The 19,944-nt window shown below is 36.6% G+C and overlaps 1 protein-coding gene across 1 annotated transcript in view; it reads left to right on the forward strand.

Annotated features, from left to right (window-relative positions):
- FBXO11 (F-box protein 11) overlaps window positions 1–19,944 on the forward strand; it is a 96,194-nt gene that overhangs the window by 1,824 nt on the left and 74,426 nt on the right. The window lies entirely within an intron of this gene.

The raw sequence follows: 19,944 nt of genomic DNA on the forward strand, positions 1-19,944 counted from the left end.
CTACCCCTCCGTCTCTTAGTGGGATTTGAACGCCCCTTCCTTAGAACTGGCCCCTTGGGAGGGAGAATGTGCGTGTGTGTATGTGTGTGTTGTGTCCAAGGCCTAGTGAAATGTGTCATTTGGACCCAACTGTGCAGCTCTGTCTGGTAACCACCATTGTCTAAGGGCTGAGGCTCCCGGGGGTTGAATTCTTGCTTTAGCAAAAAATAATGTTTTACTTCGATGATGTGGTTATTTGAGGATATTTAGGAGGTGGGGTGTTGCACCTTGGTTTCCAAAAGTAACTATTTATTAATTAGTTGCTCTCAGTGGTGGTGGAGGTCAGTACCATATTTATGTGTACGTTTTTTTTTTTTAAGGAGGAGGGAATTGTTAGGAGACATTTTGCATGTTTTCGTTGGCGGATTAAGGTTAATTTTACGTGCGTTGGTTGTCACACCTCCTTTGATTACAGGAATTAAGATTAAATGACTTCTTAAAATTATACTTTCTTTCTTTAAAAATTGTTTCATTGTTGTACTTGATCAGAATACTTAAATGAAAGGGGGAGGTGATGATCTGAGAAATAGTTTAAAGGGTTTTCACTAGTCACTGTTACAGTTAGTCCTTGTGAAAGCTGTTTGCTATATGTTGCTTGAAAGAATGTGATGTTTCAAGCCAGTTAGAGGTCTAGTGTAACGTTTTGGTAAATGTATTTTAATGATACTTTGATACGTTTACCAATTTTCTGTAAGTTAAAAATATTTGTAGTTTCATCATTTCCTTTTACATTTGCATGTCAGGGTTCTCCTGTGTTCCATTCAAATAATATTCAAGTCTCTTTCCAGAACTGGCACTATATGTAATAGACTTGACAAATTTTTTTGAGAAAACAATGACACTAGATTGAAGCCCTAGCATAAGGATTGTTACTAGAAGTAAGCTTTTTCAAGATGTACCGATTTGCTAATTACTAACTGAATCAGATCCTTTCAGCCAAACTTATTTTAGTCTTGTTTTGTACTTTTAAATGTTTGTTTTGAATTGCCTTTTCACGATTTGTGTGTAATTTCAAACTTAGTTGAGGCACTAATATTTTGGTTACCACTTTATTTTTTTTTTTGAGATTTTTTAGTTATTAAAATCTTTTTCCTTTTGAAGTAAAGTGACTTGGTTGTTGGCAGTCACATGCCAGAGTGTCATTTTCTTTTTCATTGATATCCATAAACTAAGATGTTCACGAATCAGAATTTCAGTATGTACCCACTGAAATGGTAAATCAAATTCACTGTAGAATTGTTGCTTTGCTGCTGCTAGTAGAAGCTGTTCTGGAGATTCTATGTTGGCACAGAGGGGAAAAGAACTTACTGATTAGCCTTCAGGGAAAATGCTATAGGTCTTTTAGAGAGCAAATAAAAGGTCTCAAAATGAATGAAACAGTTAAAATGAAAGACGAAATAATGAAGTTTTATTAGCTATCTGTAAAAAAATACGTCATTCTTTGAATATTGACATTTTGATTATATTTTTAAGTGTTCAGTTTGCATAATGATCAGAAATTAGCCAGGAAGAATGCTCTTTTATTTTAAAAGTTTTATGGAGTATGCAAAGTGTCACTATTTCTGGTTTGAATAGAAAAAGTTTTGTTGTTTGCTTGAAAATTGCTGGGTTTCATAATTTTGACAAGGTAATTAAGGAACTACAGCTAATCTGTGTATGTGCGCTCATGTTTTACTTTTTACTAACTCTTAATGGATATGTAACTCTTGCATTAGAGTCTTGGGTAGAGTTACATAATAGTGGATCAGACAGCCTTCCAAGTAGGGAATTAAAGTGAGACTTACTGTTTTAAGACAACTTAAGTAAATTCAGTCTATACATAAATTACTTACTTATTTCATATAAAGAGTGGACTTCAGGCTTTATAGTGGTAATAAAACAGTTACAGAGTAGTAGTTTTTTTTTTTTTTTTCAAGCAAAAGATCTGTCAGAACTGGTTTTTAGTTGCTTCTTTGCCCACAGCTTAATTAGTCTAAAACTTCCTTGACATTTCCTCCATATCTATCTCTCTATCTATCCATCTATCTAATCTACCTATCTATGTATTTGAATGTTTGTGATGGCCAGTGTTTGAAGAAGAAAGAAACGGCCTAATTAAGTGAAATCTTATGAGGACTTTTCAAAGCCTTTCACGGGGAAGATTTTCTTAAACCTCGCATACGGAAATAATTGACCTGGATATTTCATGGAATGCTGTCTTTATTCATTTTATCTGAAATGGTCCACTGTCTAAAGATGAAATACAAATCATTACCATTTTTAGGCTTTTAATTTAAATTCCTGAGTTTAGGATTTCACATAACACTTTAAGCTTAGTAGAAAATAATTTGTGTTTCACATGGGGACACTTTGATAATATATTCCAGATTCAGTGAAACTGAAAGTAGTGTGAGGTTGGTTTTTTTTTATATATATATTTGTTTTCTTTTAAAATCCTAAAAGGATTTGGTTTTTGCAACTTGTTCTGCTGAATTTATCTTGAAATCTATGTGGTGGTCTTTTTTTAGAAGTAAGTATGAGGAAAGCTTACAAGTCTGCAGAAGTGCTATGTATTCTAAGTATTTTTAGTTTTTAGTTGTCAAAATTTATTACTTTGGTATTAAATGCACATGATTTAAAATTCAGAAGTCCCATTTCCATACCTGCCTTCAGCTGCCAAATTCTCCTACCTGGAATTACTCCATTGATTGATTATTTTATCTGTTGATAGTTTCTCATTTATTATATTTTAATAAAAGATGAAATTTGACTTCTGAAAATAATCTTGACATGGAAGTTTTGGAGAATTCTAGTTATCGGAAAATTCGTAAGATTGAAGTGCTGAAATTTTAACTGTATGCTCATTTATAATTCAGAGATTTAATGGATACAATATATTAGTGGATTTTGCCATTACTTTTTAGTTCTGAAATAATCATATAAAATAAAAACATAAATAGTCTCTTTAGTCCCATATTTGTGGAATTACAATCTCATCTGTGATCCTGGATTTATAGTTGTGTGTGTGTGTGTGTGTGTGTGTGTGTTTTAAGTGAACTTGGTGAAATAATTTAGTATGTGTAGTATTACAGAAAATATTCCTGAGGTGGCTACATATTTACTATATGCAGCAGCTGGGAAACTCCTGAGTGTTATAATCATGAATGTTAATTATGCTTTCTGTAGGATTGTTCTAGCCCAGGATGTTTTACCTTCAGATTCTTCCTACTGCTTACAGAATAAGGAACTTCTGCAACCTTTCTAGATAGAAGAGTTCTGGACAAGGAACGTGATTTTTCCTCTTTTAGGAACTAAGTACTATGGGTCACTAGTCTCCCATCTTGTGGCTAAACCTTCAAAATACTTAAAAGCCATGAGAGGAGAAATGCCCCTCAACTCTGTGTGTGTGTGTGTGTGTGTGTGTGTGTAGCTTGTTTTCTCAACACATAGAAATTATTTGAGGAATAGAGCTGTGATCATGACCATGCTAATGTTAGAGTTTTGCTGTTAAGGCGTATGGGTTACCTATAGGCTTTTTTCTTTACTGGAAATTCTGGCAGGGCCAAACAGGGAAAAGCTTGGAGACCGACCAGGTAAGGTAAGAGTAGCCAGTAGATCCTGACCTGTTAGTGAGGACCCCTGAATTTAAAATTTGGCAGAATTCAAGGGTAGTGAGTTTTTTCTCAGCCTTTTTTTTTTTTTTTTTTTTTTTGTATTTCTTTTAACTTTGAAAATAAACAATATATACTAAGGAGCTATTTCAACTTGAGATCTATTGTCCCCTCTTTTGTGCATAACAAGTTGCTCTTATTTTGTGTCTTATTTTGTCCCACTGGTCCCTGAAAGGTTATTCTGTTTTAGACCTTCCATTTCTCAAATTTTTCATCCCTGTAAATTGCATTCTTGTCTTCCAGAGAACTCTGGTTAATATGTGAGATTGCAAGTAAGATACCCCAAATTGCAGTTGTTATCCTCTGAAAATAAAATTATAAAAAAGCAAAATGGAAGGAATGAGACAGTTGAGGGTGGTATGATGGGAAGAACTCTCAGAGTTAGAGCTAGCTAGACCTGGGTTCTAGTCCTAGCTACACCACTAACGAGCTCTTTGACATGGTGCAAGCAGTGCAACCTCTCTGGATGTTACTTTATTATCTTTAAAACAGGGATGGTAATACCCTTGCCTTATAATAATTGTAAAGGTAAAAGATAATAAAGTGTCTATCATAAGGTAGATGCTCAATAAATAACAGCTTTTTTAAATACTAAAAATAATAGGAATGGAAGCAGCTGTTTATAAAACTAAACCTTAAAGATAAAATATGAGTCGTCAAAGAATTTCAGGCATACACCAAAATGCAGTCTAAGTGATGTGGTATAACCTCAGAGAAGCTGATTTGCAGTTAAAAACCACTAATCTTATGTCTGGTGAATTGAAATATTCTTTGAAGAAAGAATAAGAAAACAGAAGAAATGAGTATTTGGAATAATAATAAACATTGACTCTGTTTCTTCTTATGTACTAGAGTCTGTGCCAGACACTTTTCTTATATACTGTCCCTCTCAGCAGTTCTGTGCAATGGCCGTTACACAGCAGTGAATATGCATAGTAAGTAGAGAAGAATTTCAAATTTGATTGATATCACCTAGTCTTTCCATAAACACGGGGAGATACTGAAATGTATTTGGCAGAATATCTCTTTTGCTTTCAGAGAAAGAAATAACCTAGCCCTTGCAGCACATCTATTGCCTGTCCTATCCCATCTATCCTGTCAGAGGCTGATACAGTAGTCTGATGCCAGTGATTGTTAAATCATTTGGTTTCACATTTTCTAAGTAACTTTCTGATCATAATTTTACCTCATGTAGATTTGTCTCCAGATGAAATTGCAGTGATGGGCCCCATGTTTTTCCAGCTTGTTGATGAGATCACTGAGCACTCATTGTACAAAGAAGGGTAGATTTCCTTTGAATTACTCATAAGTTATGAATAAAGGGTGTTAAGTAATTTTTTAGCTCATGGTTACAGACTAGACTATTTCAGGAAGGAAAAAATGTGGGTTAAATTAGACCTTAATAGTAATTTTGACAGGTTTGTAGATGACATTATGAACTTTATACACATATTCTTTTCTCACCATAGCTTGGTGTCTTCATATGCATAGCTTCAGGATTTTATATATATTTAGTTAACACAAGAAATGTGTTTAAACTTAATCCTTAGAAAATAGAGAAATGAAACCAACTAACTTCCTTTACATAATGTATTTTAGTTGAAGGCAAATATCAAAAATACTTTACTTTGAAAATGAATGCATTGTATATATGTATTTTTTTTTCATTTTAAAACACCCCAAATAAGAGGAGTTCCCATCGTGGCGCAGCGGAAACGAATTAGTATCCATGAGGACACAGTGTTAAGAGTCTCATAAAGCCATGTGTTCTTATCTAACAGACATACATATACATACATATATATACATATATATACACACATATATGTAATGAATGAAAGATACAAAATCAATACTTGAGTGCTAAAAGAATTCTCATATACAAACCCAGGTAGAGTCAGCAAACCAACAAAGGCTAAACTGATTCAAGTTAGTTATCAGTACATGGAACTAAAAAAACCAATGCCAAAGACCGAACCCATGTATTAGCCAGTTAATTCCACACAAACTTTCAGCAGTCAAAGATTCTAACACAATCCTCCTCAAATCATCTGAGTGTTGAGTGTACACTAGGGGAAAATAGTGCAAATCGGATTATCACTGTTACCAGAAAAACAGTTTTAAAACTCTGTTTCTGGGGAGTTCCTGTCGTGGCGCAGTGGTTAACGAATCCGACTAGGAACCATGAGGTTGCGGGTTCGGTCCCTGCCCTTGCTCAGTGGGTTAACGATCCGGCGTTGCCGTGAGCTGTGGTGTAGGTTGCAGACACGGCTCGGATCCTGCATTGCTGTGCCTCTGGCGTAGGCCAGTGGCTACAGCTCCGATTCGACCCCTAGCCTGGGAACCTCCATATGCCGCGGGAGCGGCCCAAAGAAATAGCAACAACAACAACAAAAGACAAAAAGACAAAAAAAAAAAAAAAAAAAAAAAAAAACTCTGTTTCTTACTCCATTTCTATCACTTGAATAATTTCTAAGCTTTGAGAAAAAAGTAGGCTCTCCTCATAAAAATATGAACAGCACCTCATCTCCAGTGAGATGTGAAAGTATATCTTAATGTTTTTTAAGGTTTAGCCACCAGTTGAGAGAATAGTGTTTAATAATTTTTTCAATTTTTTGGAACATAGCAATCCAATTTCCATCTCTTGGATGGGCAGACATTGGACAACTAGATTTTCAAAAATTGGGAATAACATATACAACTTATATTTGCTTTTAGCTATGCTATCTTTTTTTTTTTTTTTTTTTTCCTTCTTCTTTTTTTAGGGCATATGGAGGTTTCTAGGCTAGGGGTTGAATCAGAGCTGTAGCCACCGGCCTGTGCTGCAGCCATGCCAGATCAGAGTTGCATCTGCCACCTACATGGTAACACAGATCCTTAGCCCACTGAGAGAGGCCAGGGATCGAACCTGCATCCTCATGGATACTAGTCAGGTTCTTAACCCGTTGAGCCACAAAGGGAACTACAATATTTTATTACTCCCCCCCCCACTTTTTTTAGGGCCACACCCATGGCATATGGAGGTTCCCAGGCTAGGGGTCTAATCAGAGCTACAGCTGCTGGCCTACACCACAGCAACATGGGATCCGAGCCACATCTGTAACCTACACCACAGCTCATGGCAACACTGGATCCTTAACCCACTGAGTAAGGCCAGGGATCAAACCCGCAACCTCATGGTTCCTAATTGGATTGGTTCCCACTGCGCCATGACAGGAACTTTCTGATCTAGGCATTACTGATTACACAGATAGGTTCACTTCGTGAAAAATCACCAATGATTTGTGCACTTGTATATTTTTACCAAAACTTTACATTAAATAATAATGTTTTTCCACAGTTTAAATAATTATGTGTAGTTTTATATATATCTATAAAATTACATATAGGTATGTCAACAGTTATATATAGATTGTTTCTAATTCAAATGACCTTTGCTAATTTAAATGACCCATACATACTGCCACTTGTACCTGGTCAAATCCTCTTCTCGCCAAATCATCAACTCAAAGTTACTTTTTTGGGAAAAAAAAGTGAAACTTTAAGGAAAATTTTAGGTACAGAAGTGGGTTAGGAAAAATAAATATGTAAAGAAAGTGATTCTTGCAAGAATCTTCCACTCATCCCCTCCCCTGATGCCCTCATTTTGCCTCTAAGGGAGTATTCCTACCCAAAATGTTTCCAAATTGTTTATTTCTCCTTTCTTTTTTATTGAGTTTAAAATGCCAAAATTTTACCAAATAATCAGTTTCTTTAAAATACAGATACATTTCAGGGATTCTCTTGTGCAGTGAGTTAAGGATCCAGCATTGTCACTGCAGCAGCCTGGGTTGCTGCCGTGGTGTGGGTTTGATGACTGGCCTGGGAACTTCCACATGGCATGGGTGTGGCCAAAAAAAAATATGTTACATTTCAAAAGATTACAAAGATATTAATCATTGCAAGTTGTGAATTTTGTGTGTATTTTTTTTAATTGAGGTATGTAAGTTTCAGGTGTACAACATAATGATGCACAGTTCTGTGTCTACTTTTAGGGTATAATGGTAAAGAAATTGTTTCTATGTAAAGAAGGAAAATGAGTGATTCCACTTTTTTTTTTTTATTATAGGTCAGTTTGCTAAAAATATTAGATTTTGAAATACGGCATCTTGACTTATCCCCATTTCTTTCAAAAAAGTCTTCTTCGGTCTTCTCCACTGTGATTCAGATTTGAATGATTCTTAACTTTTCATCGTTAAATTCTGTGTACTTCTGGGAGTTCCCATTGTGGTTCAGCAGGTTACAAAACCCAGGTAGTATGCATGAGGATTTGGGTTCGATCCCTGGCCTCACTTATTGGGTTAAGGTTCTGGCAGTGCCATGAGCTGTGATGTAGGTTGCAGACGTGGCTCGGATCCTGTGTTGCTGTGGTTCAGGCTTAGGGAACTTTGATATGCCGCAAGAGTGGCCCTGAAAAGAAAAAAAAAAAAAGAAAATACCACCAGGATCCCAAAAGCATCCCCCACTGGCACCAGTGCCTTCCCAGTCACTACCCCTGACTCTGTCTTTCTAACTACTTGGATTAGTTTTACCTGTTTGAACTTTTATGTATCTGTAATTATCTAATTTGTATTCCAGTGTGTATTACTTGTTTTGCTTGATATTTGTATGTGAGTTTTATCCATGTCGTTGCTTATAGCAGTAGTTTGTTCATTCTTATTGCTGTATAACATTAGGTTGTATGAATATACTATGATTTATCCATTCTACAACTGATGGAGGGTTTTTTTGTATTTGACTCTCAGGAAATAGTGCAGCTATGAGTACTTTACCTTTATGAACACATACACATTTCACTATAAGTTTTATAGTTCAACATATACCATTGACTATCTTTTCCCAAGAGCAAAATTTCCATTTATTTTACAAGAAATGAAAGATAAAATAGCTTTTAAGCGGATATGAATATGGCCTTCATATTACATTGTTCAAACATTGATGATTTTATTTCAAATATTAATGTTTTCTTTGATATATCCACTCTTGTATCCTTTAACAGTCTAATGTTAGTCAGGAAGTTTACCCATCAACTTAATATTCTTTAATTTTCCCCAGAGATTATAGGTTGGGTTATTTTGAGGAGACAGAAAATCTTTTTTATATTTAGGAATTTTTAAAACTAGCTGTGGACCTTAATATGTGATTCTAAGTCTTCATTCCAAAAACTGTTGTTTCTATTTGCAACTGCCGTATTTTTGTTTTCCCATTTCAGTTTGGAGCCCTGTTTTCTACTTTTTTGGGTGGGGGGCATACCCATGACATGTGGAATCTAACCCACACCACAGCAGCATCCTTGAGCCATTGAAGTGACAGTGCTGGATCCTTAATCCGCTATTCCATAGGAGAACTCCATCTTAGTACTTTTTTTTTTTTTTTTTTTTTTTTTTGTCTTTTTGCCTTTTTGCCTTTTCTAGGGCCGCTCCTGTGGCATATGGAGGTTCCCAGACTAGGGGTCTAATCGGAGCTGTAGCCACCGGCCTACACCATAGCCACAACAACTGGGGATTCGAGCCACTTCTGCAACCTACACCACAGCTCATGGCAACGCTGGATTCTTAACCCACTGAACAAGGCCAGGGATCGAACCTGCAACCTCATGGTTCCTAGTCAGATTTGTTAACCACTGCGCTACAACAGGAACTCTAACATTTTTAAACTTAGCCTTTTAACTCCTTTGAAAATATTTTGCTATTATTTGGTCAGATATTTAATTCTATTTCTTATTTTTTTTTGCATACCTTGATTATCCTTTGTTATCTTACATTTGGCTTATTTTTTTTTAAACATTTTTTTTTTTGGCAGCTCCCATGGCATGTGGAAGTTCCTAGGGCGGGAATCAAACATGTGCCACAGCAGAGATCCAAGCCACTGCAGTGACAACGTGGGATCCTTAACCTGCTATGCGACAAGAGAATTTTTGGTTTATTTTTGAATTTAAAATTTTTCACAGAAAAATTGGGGCACATTTTGCTCTGAGTTATTTTTTAGTCCTTGACTAGATCTACTGATTCCTGACATTTAGGAAGAAGATATAAAACTGCCTCTGCCAGCATCATTGATCAGTTCTTCCTCAAGTGAAAGCTTTGCTGAAGTGGTAGTGGTTTATAAGCTTGTACTCCCTATGATGCAAGTATCCCCTGAGAATGACAGTTGGGCTCTGTTCTTAAGGAACTACTTGCTTGAAACTGATGATACAATAGCCTTAGATACCAAAGGAGTAAGATGTCATTATTTCAGTCTGCTCTTTCAGCACTTAACCAGTCCACTGTTAGTGATAACAGTTGTTCTCTTTCTTGTCTAGCTAAGCAAGTATGGAGGAGACTGTCACATTCCTTTCCATTTTATTTTGTTATTTTTTTATACATAGCCACATTCAATAAATGTTGCTTGTTAATAAGTTTGGAAGGATAAGGAGCCTGAACCTTTTCAAAGTGGCTTTTTTCTTCTTTTTTTTCTGCAGTGGTTTCTTAATCTCATTTTTAAATTAGGAGATTTTAAATAAGATGACTTCTGAGATGCTCTAAAACTCTGATCAGTTGAGTTACCAGTATACAACAGTGAGGTCGGAATTTGGGTATTACTGTACAAATACAGTTCTTGCCATGATGGAACTTATGCGCTAGAGACATTTGAGTTCAAGATGACTTGCAAATAAGCATGTTGATACTGTTTTCATTGTCTTCTGGTATATATTTTTAATAGTATTTGTGCATGCATGAGAGTGCATGTGTGCATTGGAGTTTCATTTATAACCTTAATCTTAGACTGTTAGCAAGACCGTAGTCTTTTAGAGAGTTTTCAGTGATATGCTATTAAGATGAAGGTTTGTTATGACCCCCTACTCTGGTACATGTTTTATTTACCCTTTAATCATTTGTTAAATTCCCTTTGTGCCATACTTAAAAAGTTGTTGCAGCTCAAATATTAAGCCAAGTTATAACATTTCTACATAAATACGAAAGAAATGGGTGCCTAGTGAAGGAAATTACCCACGGAGTTGGGGTCATTCATCTTGTTTTCATTGTATTTGTCCTTCTTCATTATATATATTGTTTTGCCCTTTTATCCAGAAACTGATGGTAGGTTAAAGTTAGATTATATGTTGTTAGAATTTAAGCTCAATTGCAGAAATAAAACACTTTCAGGTTCTTCATTGCATGTGTAATCCCACATACCTAGTAGTTGTAACTCTCAGGGTGCCTTTATGGATTTTTCTGATTCTAGTATCTCTATTTCTGTATCTCACAGGAAGCCTGTTTTCTATTTCTGAGTAATTTGGTTTGAGAACCTCTTATCTGAAGTCTTTAAAGCTGAAAAACTGAGCTGGAGATCTGGATATAGTGAACTTATCCAGGGTCAATAAAACTAAGTCTAGTTTTAGAGAAATAGAAAAGTATCACATACCAATCATAGATATACTTGGTAACACAGAGTAAAACGGGAAATATACACTCTTTTTTTTTTGGTCTATTTTTTGTGTGTGTTTTTAGGGCTGCACCCATGGCATATGGAGGTTCCCAGGCTAGGGGTCAAGTTGGAGGTATAGCTGCTGGCCTACACCACAGCCACAGCAACGCAGGATCCAAGCCGAGTCTATGACCTACACCACAGCTCATGGCAATGCTGGATCCTTAACCCACTGATTGAGGCCAGGGATCAAACCTGCGTCCTCATGGATACTAGTCAGTTTTGTTAACCATTGAGCCATGATGGGAACTCTGGGAAAGAGGCACTCTTGATTTCGTGAAGTGTCCAGAATTTTTTGGTAAAATGTTAACAGTATTATCTTAGGATGGTGAAGGTGAGATAATTTTTTTAAATTCTTTCTATATTTCTTTGTTTTTCAAAGACTACATATGGAATCTGAAGGAAAGGGAAGTTCATATTTTTTTAAAGAATTTAATAGTTCTGATTGTGATGTGTACTCCTTCTTCTTGGTTTGATGACATAGTCCCCACATGGGTCATTTAAAATTTGAATAAAAGCTTAAAACTACATTTTTCACTGCTATGTGTTTTAAGTGCTTATTAATTTATGGACATTTTTTGAGGTTTTGTACTCACACTAAGATGAGGATAAAATTGGCTATATCATTTATAGAAAATGAGGATAGGGAGTTCCCATTGTGGCTTAGTGGGTAAAGAACCCAACGTAATCTCCTTGAGGATTCAGTCCCTGGCCTTGCTCAGTGGGTTAAGGATTTGGCATTGCTGCATGCTTCGCCGTTGGTCACAGATGCCACTCAGATTTGGTGTTGCTGTGGCTGTTGTGTAGGCCTGTAGCTCCAATTCAACCCCTAGCCTGGAAACTTCTCTATGCCTCAGGTACAGCCATAAAAAGAAAAAATGAGAAAAACTAATGATCAGAGAGTTAGAATTCAGACTTAAAAACAAAATTTGATATTTGGTACTTTAAGCCAGTGATTCTAGGATAAGTTTGTAATTGTACGTTATGGTAGTAAATACATTCAAATAATATTTTAATTATATGCCTGGCTGAATGATGGAAGATAGAAATTTAGTGTGCAGAGGAGCTGGATAATTAGAAAAAAAAAGTTTTATTATTGGTCACAACAGATACCTCAACATGTACCCCAGTGGTATGGATTCATGTCTGTTTGATAATGTTATATGAGGGATTTTTTCTTTTCATAAAATTAGAGTTAACTCTGAAGACAATAATGGCTGTCAGTTTATTAAATTGAAACAGATTGCAAACAATGAAACATTGTTTCATCACAGCAGTTTTTTAAAAAGCCACATCTCTCCCTTTTTAAGATATTATATACTAAGACGTTTTTGATTCTGGGATCTAATGTGTTTGGAAATAAATAAGAACCTGGCAATGGCTTTCAAAAAATATAGGCCTTCAAAGCTTAAATTTAGTAGTTAAATTTGGAATTAACTCATCTCACACTTGCCTGATTAATCTTCTGATCATTTTACAGAGGCTTTAAAAACCTAAACCAGGAAAAAACAGTCATTTCTCTCTTACAAAATACACCAAAACCTTCATTGAGAGAGGTGAACTGTTTCTTTGTTGTTGTTTGATTTTAAAGTAGGGGCTACTAATATGGTTTAGGGCAAATCATTCATTAAATGTACATTCTAGACAGTAATCAACGTAGTTTTATGAAGAACTGATTACAGGTGTATTTTCTTTTTTTTTTTTTTGTCTTTTTGCCTTTTCTAGGGCCGCTCCCATGGCATATGGAGTTTCCCAGGCTAGGGGTCTAATCAGAGCTGTAGCCGCCCGCCTACGCCAGAGCCATAGCAACGCAGGATCCGAGCCGCATCTGCGACCTACACCACAGCTCATGGCAACGCTGGATCCTTAACCCACTGAAGAGGCCAGGGATTGAACCTGCAACCTCATGGTTCTTGGTCAGATTCGTTAACCACTGAGCCATGACAGGAAGTCTCAGATGTATTTTTTTTTTAATTTTTTGTTATAATTGATTTACAATGTTCTGTAAATTTCTGTTGTACAGCAAAGTGACCTAGCTATACATATATATATATACTTTTTCTCATATAAGATGTATTTTGTCCCTAAAAAGACAAAATAATAAATAAAAATTAAAAAGTAAAGTATTTTTCTAAAATAGTGGCTTTTGTTAACTGAAGAGGGAGCAAGAACAGCCAGAGCCAGCTTTGAATAAACCTTTTTCTTCTTTTAAGAAGCTATCACATTGATGTTGTGACAGTTGGGGGGAACTTTTTTTTTTGTGTGTGTGTGTGTGTGTGTGTGTGTGTGTGTGTTTAGGGCCACACCCATGGCATATGGAGGTTCCCAGGTTAGAGGTCAAATCAGAGCTGTAGCTCCCAGCATACACCACAGCCATAGCCATAGCTGTGACCACAGCTCACAGAAATGCCGGATCTCACCGAGCAAGGCCAGGGATTGAACCTGCATCCTCATGGGTGCTAGTCAGATACATTTCCACTGAGCCACAGTGGGAACTCACCTTTTTTTTTTTTTTTTTTTTTTTTTGGTGGGGAAGACCTTTTTTAAGTTGTATTATATGGAAGCAGTAATTTGTAAAAATAGTGTTAAACATTTGCACGTAGATATTCAGCAAATGATTGTTTCCGTTTTCCTTCACCTTCCTTTCCTGGATTCAAATTTGTTCATATAATCACTAATTTAAGTGACTAAGCACATTAACTTCATAATTTTTTAAAATGGGATGAGGTTGAGTACTTAGAAAACCAAAGATAGAAATCAAATTACTTTGAATAGTCTGTTTAAAAAAAAAAAATGGAGTTCCCTGGTGGCACAGCAGATTAAGTATACAGCTTTGTCACTGTAGCTGCCCAGGTTGTTGCTATGGCTCGGGTTTGATCCCTGGTCCAAGAACTTCCACATGCTGAGGAAGTGGCCAGACAGCAACAGATTTCATCTTGCTTTAGTCTTTGTAGAAAAACAAACAAAAACCGAAAAATGAGTACTAGTTTAGAAATTTGAGCCAAAACTAAGTATAGCAAAAAGTGATTTGGGCTGTAGTTGAATGAATCATCCTAAAGTGTGTGTGTCCGTGTAAACACATAATATTGTATCATAGCAATGTTAACCGTTGGCAAAAATGTCTGGAGTTCCCATTGTGGCTCAGCAGTAATGAACCCGACTAGTATCCATGAGGATGCAGGTTCAATCACTGGCTTCACTTAGTGGGTTAAGAATCCGGCATTGCTGTGCGTGCGCCTTGGTGTAGGTCATAGGCTGGATCCAGCCTTTCTGTGGCTGTGGTGTAGGCCGGCAGCTGTGGCTCCGATTCAGCCCCGAGGCTGGGAACTTCCATTTGCTACAGGTGCAGCCCTAAAAAAAGGCAAAAAAAAAGTATATTTAAAAAACTTAAGTGTTATTCTAAAGAGGGACAAGCTAAAAGGTGAATTAAGAATTACTTTTGGAGATCCTTGCTGTGGTGCAGTGGATTAAGAATCTGACTGCAGCATCTCCGGTTGCTGTGTAGGTGCTGGTTCAACCCCCAGCCGGCCACAGTGAGTTAGGGATCAGGTGTTCTTACAGCTGTGGCACATAGGTCACAGCTGCAGCATGAATTCACTCTCTGGACTGGGAACTTCCATATGCCACAGGTGTGGCCAAAAAAAAAGAAAAAAGAAAAAGAATTAACTTTCAGAAGTAAGAAATTCCTTTTAAAATTGTGGTAAAAAATACTTAGGAGGAGTTCCTGTTGTGGCTCAGTGGTTAACAAATCTGACTAGGAACCATGGGGTTGAAGGTTTGATCCCTGGCCTTGCTCAGTGGGTAAAGGATCCGGCAGTGCTGTGAGCTGTGGTGTAGGCCAGTGGGTACAGCTCTGATTAGCCCCCTATGCTGGGAACCTCCACATGCCATGGGTGCGGCCCTAGAAAAGACAAAAAGACCAAAAAAAAAAAAAAAATTAGGACTAAACTTGATCAAGGAGGTGAAAGACTTATGTGCTAAACACTATAAAACATTGATAAAAGAAATGGAATGATGGCCAGTGCTCTTGGATTGGAAGAATTAATATTGTTAAAATGGCCGTACTACCTAAAACAGTCTACAGTCTACAGATTTTAATGTGCCCTATCAAATTACTCGTGATGTTTTTCACAGAGCAAATAATCCTAAATATTATATGGAGCCATAAAAGACCCAGAATTGCCAAAGCAATTCTGAAGAAAAAGATCAAAATTGGAGACATAATGCTCTCAGACTTCAGACAATACTACAAAGCTACCATAATCAAAACAGTGTGGAATTGGCACAAAAATAGATATATGGATCAGTGGAACAGAATGGAGAGTGCAGATGTAAACCCACACACCTATAGCCAATTAAATCTTTGACAAAGGAGACAAAAATATACAGCAGAGAAAAGACACTCTCTGCAGCAAGTGGTGGAATGCTAGATGACTGCATGCAAGTCAGTAAAAGTTAGAATAATCCCTCACACCATACACAAAATAAAGGCTGCATGTATACTTAACATAGATTTTTTAACGTTCATCTTTATCCCATCTTCTTGTCTTTTTGTTCTATGAATTTATTTCTGCTAGCAAATATTTTAATACTTGATATTAAATATGCAATAGCTCTTTCCTCATTGATGCAATATTTACTGTTATTTTTAGTATAAACATTAATTACACTTTTTCTGAAGTTCAAAAAAAATGCTTGAAGACTTAAATATAAGGCATGATACTGTAACACTCCTAAAAGCAAACACAGGCAAAAAACATTCTCTGGTGTAAATCATGCCAGTGTTTTCTTAGGTCATTCAGTCTCCCAAGGCATTAGAAATAAAAAGCAAAAATAAGCGAATGGAACCTAATCAAACTTATAAGTGTTTGCACAGCAAAGGAAATCATAAACAAAACCAAAAGGTAGGAGTTACAGTTGTGGTTCAGTGGGTTAAGAACCCATCATTAAAAAAAAAAAAAAAAAAAAAAAAAGAGTTCCCATCATGGCTCAGTGGTTAACAAACCTGACTAGTAACCATGAGGTTGTGGGTTCAATCCCTGGCCTTGCTCAGTGGGTTAAGGATCCGGTGTTGCCGTGAGCTGTGGTGTAGGTCGCAGAAGTAGCTCAGATCCCATGTTTCTATGGCTCCAATTTGACCACTAGCCTGGGAACCTCCACATCCTGCAGGTGTGGCCCTAAAAAGCCAAAAGCCAAAACAAAAACACATAGTGCCTGTGAGGATGCAGGTTTGATCCCTGGCCTCACTCTGTGGGTTAAGAATCCAGCATTGTTGCAGGCTGTGGTGTAGGTTGCAGATGTGGCTTGGATCTGGTGTTGCCATTGCTGTGGCATAGGCTAGCAGCTGCAGCTCTGGTGTACCCCTTAGTCTGGGAACTTGCATATGCCACAGGTATGGTTGTAAAAAGAAAAACCTGAAAGACAACCTATGAACTAGGAGAAAATATTTGTAAACATTGCAAGCAGCAAGGACTTAATTTCCAAATAAACAGCTCATACAACTCAGTAAGAAAAAAACAACCCAATTGAAATATGGGCAGAGGACCTAGATGGATGTTTTCCAAATAAGACATACAGATAGCTAATAGGCACATGAAAATATGCTCATCATTGCTGATTATTAGAGAAATGAAAGCAAAAACTACAGTGAACACCTCACACCAGTCAGAATGGCCATCTTTAAAAAGTCTACAAATAGCAAATGCTGGAAAGGGTGTCGAGAAAAGGGAACTCTTTCACCATTGGTGGAAATGTAAATTGGCACAGCTATTGTGGAAAACAATATGAAAGTTCCTTTTTAAAAAAAATCTAAAAATAAAGTCATATGATCTAGCCATCCCACTCCACTCCTAGGCATAAATCTGGAGAAAACTAATTCAAAAAGATACATGCACCCCAGTGTTCATTATTTACAGTAGCCAAGACATGGAAGCACACTAAATGTCCATTGAGAAATGAATGGATAAAGATGCGGTGTACATACACAGTGGAATACTACTCAGCCATAAAAGTGAAATGCCATTTGCAGTTATATGGATGGACCTAGAGATTATCATACTGAGTGAAGTCAGAAAGAGAAAGTCAATACCGTGTGATATCCCTTATATTTGGAATCTGAACTATGACACAGAATAACTTATCTACAAAGCAGATACAGACTCACCAACGTAGAAAACAAATTTATGATTACCAGAGGAAGGTGGGGAGAGGTAAATTAGGAGTTTGGGGGTTAACAGTTGCATACTATATATAAAATGAATAAGTAATGAAGACTTACTGTGTAACAGAGAACAACATGCAGTATCTGATAGTAATGTATACTGGAAAATAATCTGAAATATATATATATATATAACTGGATCATTTTGCTATACACTAGAAATTAACACAACATTGTAAATCACTATAATTCAATTTTTTTATGTGTAGGGAGTTCCCTGGTGGTACAACTGATTAAGGATTAGGCATTGTTATTGCTGTGGCTCAGGTCACTTCTGTGGTGCAGGTTTAATCCCTGGCCCTGGGAATTTCCACATACCAGAGGCATAGCGCCCCCCCCCCAAAAAAAATGTTTTTCAATTATTTTTTTGTATGCTCAGAAGATAGCTAGAGAAAATGAATTTAAATTATATTGATGATCTAATAAAAACATATTTAAAGATTATATACTTTCTTTGTTGGCATCTATTAATATTAGTTTTGGAGTTTGTTTTTGCCAAAGCATGCGGCAGCTTGATGTAGGATTTTAGTTCCCAAAACAGGGATAGAACCCTGGCTCCAGCAGTGAATGTGCGGAGACCTAACCATTAGGCCACCAGGGAACTCCCAGTATCAGATATTTTAACTGTCTTAAAAATGGTAAATTAGAACTTAGGGAATTGTAAGAAATAAAACCATAGTCCCAATTCTTGAGGTTTTTTTCACTTATTCAAGTTGGAATTAGAACCCACGTTTCCTGGCTCCCAATCAGTGATGATGTTATTATCTGTTTTTGTTCAGAATTTCATTATCATTCTGTTCATTTTTTAGTTTAGTGAGACTTTTGTATAATTCCTTAATTGCACCAAAGTTAATTTTTTTGTAATACTTGTCTTATTTAGTAACTTAAAAAGATACACAAGTAAAATCAAAATATATTTATTGAGGTAATTTTTTGTTTAATTTTAGCTGTGACTGCTTGGGAAAAAAAGGCAATAATATTATTAAGCGTAAGGTAAAATATGTTGATGATAGATTCATGTGATGATTTTTAGTGTAACTAATTTTAGATGAACAAAAACTGGTTAATGCTTTTGAAGAGGTAAAGCAGTTTTTTCCCACTGTGAATTTAAGAGTTCGTTTAAGATACTGGTGGTATATCAGGTCAATAAACAAGATTTACTACTCAATAAATCATACTGAGACTATTGATTGTTCATTTGGAAAAACATTCAGTTAATGTCCTTCTTTGTTCAGTAACAAAAAATATATTCCAAATGATTAGAGCTCATCATTTTTTTTAATGGCCACACCCACAGCACAAGAAAATTCCCAGGCCATGGATTGAATCCATTTGAATTGGATACTTTTAACCCCCTGCCCCAGGCCAAGGATTGAACCCTAGCCTCCACAGTGACCCAGGCAACTTTGGTTGGATTCTTAACCCACTGTGCCACAGCGGGAACTCCTAGAGGTCAACATTTTTTAATTCCAAAATTTTTTTATTGTAATAAGAACATCTAGCAGATCTATCCTTTTTAACAGATTCTGTATACACTACAGTAATGTTAACTGTACGTACGTATGGTGTACATCCAATCTTGAGAACTTAGATTTATCTTTCACAACTGAAATTTTATACCTGTTGAACAGCAGTCCCCATGTCCCTTTCCCCCTGACCCTTGGCAGCCAGCAGTCTACTCTATACTTCTGTGAATTTGACTGTTTTGGATACTTCATATAAGTAGAAGCAGAAAGTATTTGTTCTCCTGTAACAGACTTATTTCACTTAGCATAGTGTTCTCTGAGCAAGAGCTCATTGTTTTTTAAAAACCATGAAAGAATATGGAGGAGTTCCTGTGATGGTGCAGCGGAAACGAATCTGACTAGTATCCATGAGGATACTCAGTGGGTATTCCTGGCCTCACTCAATGGGTTAAGGACCCTGGTGTTGCTGTGAGCTGTGGTGTAGGTTGTGCATGCAGCTTGTTGCTGTGGCTGTGGTGTAGACTGGCAACTGTAGCTCTGATTCAGCCCCTAGCCTGGGAACTTCCATATGCCCTGGGTATGGCCCTTTAAAAAAAAAAAAAAAAAAAAAGGGCAATAAATAAATCAGACATTTAAAAAAAAAAAAAGAATATGGACAAAGCACTTTTTTCTAAACAAGGCCAAAAAAAAAAAAAATCCAGAAGTCATTAAAAAAACATGAAGAAATTGACTATGCAAAATAAATTGAAAGTTCTGTACAAAAAAGTTACTAAAAACAAAATTAAGGCAAATGAAACACTGGAAGAAAAAAATTTTCTTATTCAACATACGAACAGTATACGCATTTTTTAAATTTATTTATTTATTTATGTTTTGTCTCTTTGGGGCCACACTCACAGTACATGGAGGTTCCCAAACTAGGGGTCTAATAGGAGCTGTAGCCATTGGCCTACGCCAGAGCCACAGTAACACCAGATCCGAGCCGAGCCTGCCACTTACACCACAGCTCACAGCAACACCGCATCCTTAACCCACTGAGCGAGTCCAGGTTTCAAACCTGCAA

This window comes from Sus scrofa, chromosome 3 (genome assembly GCF_054392235.1).
Source record: "Sus scrofa isolate SSC_HxYL_T2T_F1_AM1 chromosome 3, Sscrofa_HxYL_maternal_Yorkshire_Landrace_v2.0, whole genome shotgun sequence".
In the NCBI taxonomy this organism is placed as follows: Eukaryota; Metazoa; Chordata; class Mammalia; order Artiodactyla; family Suidae; genus Sus; species Sus scrofa.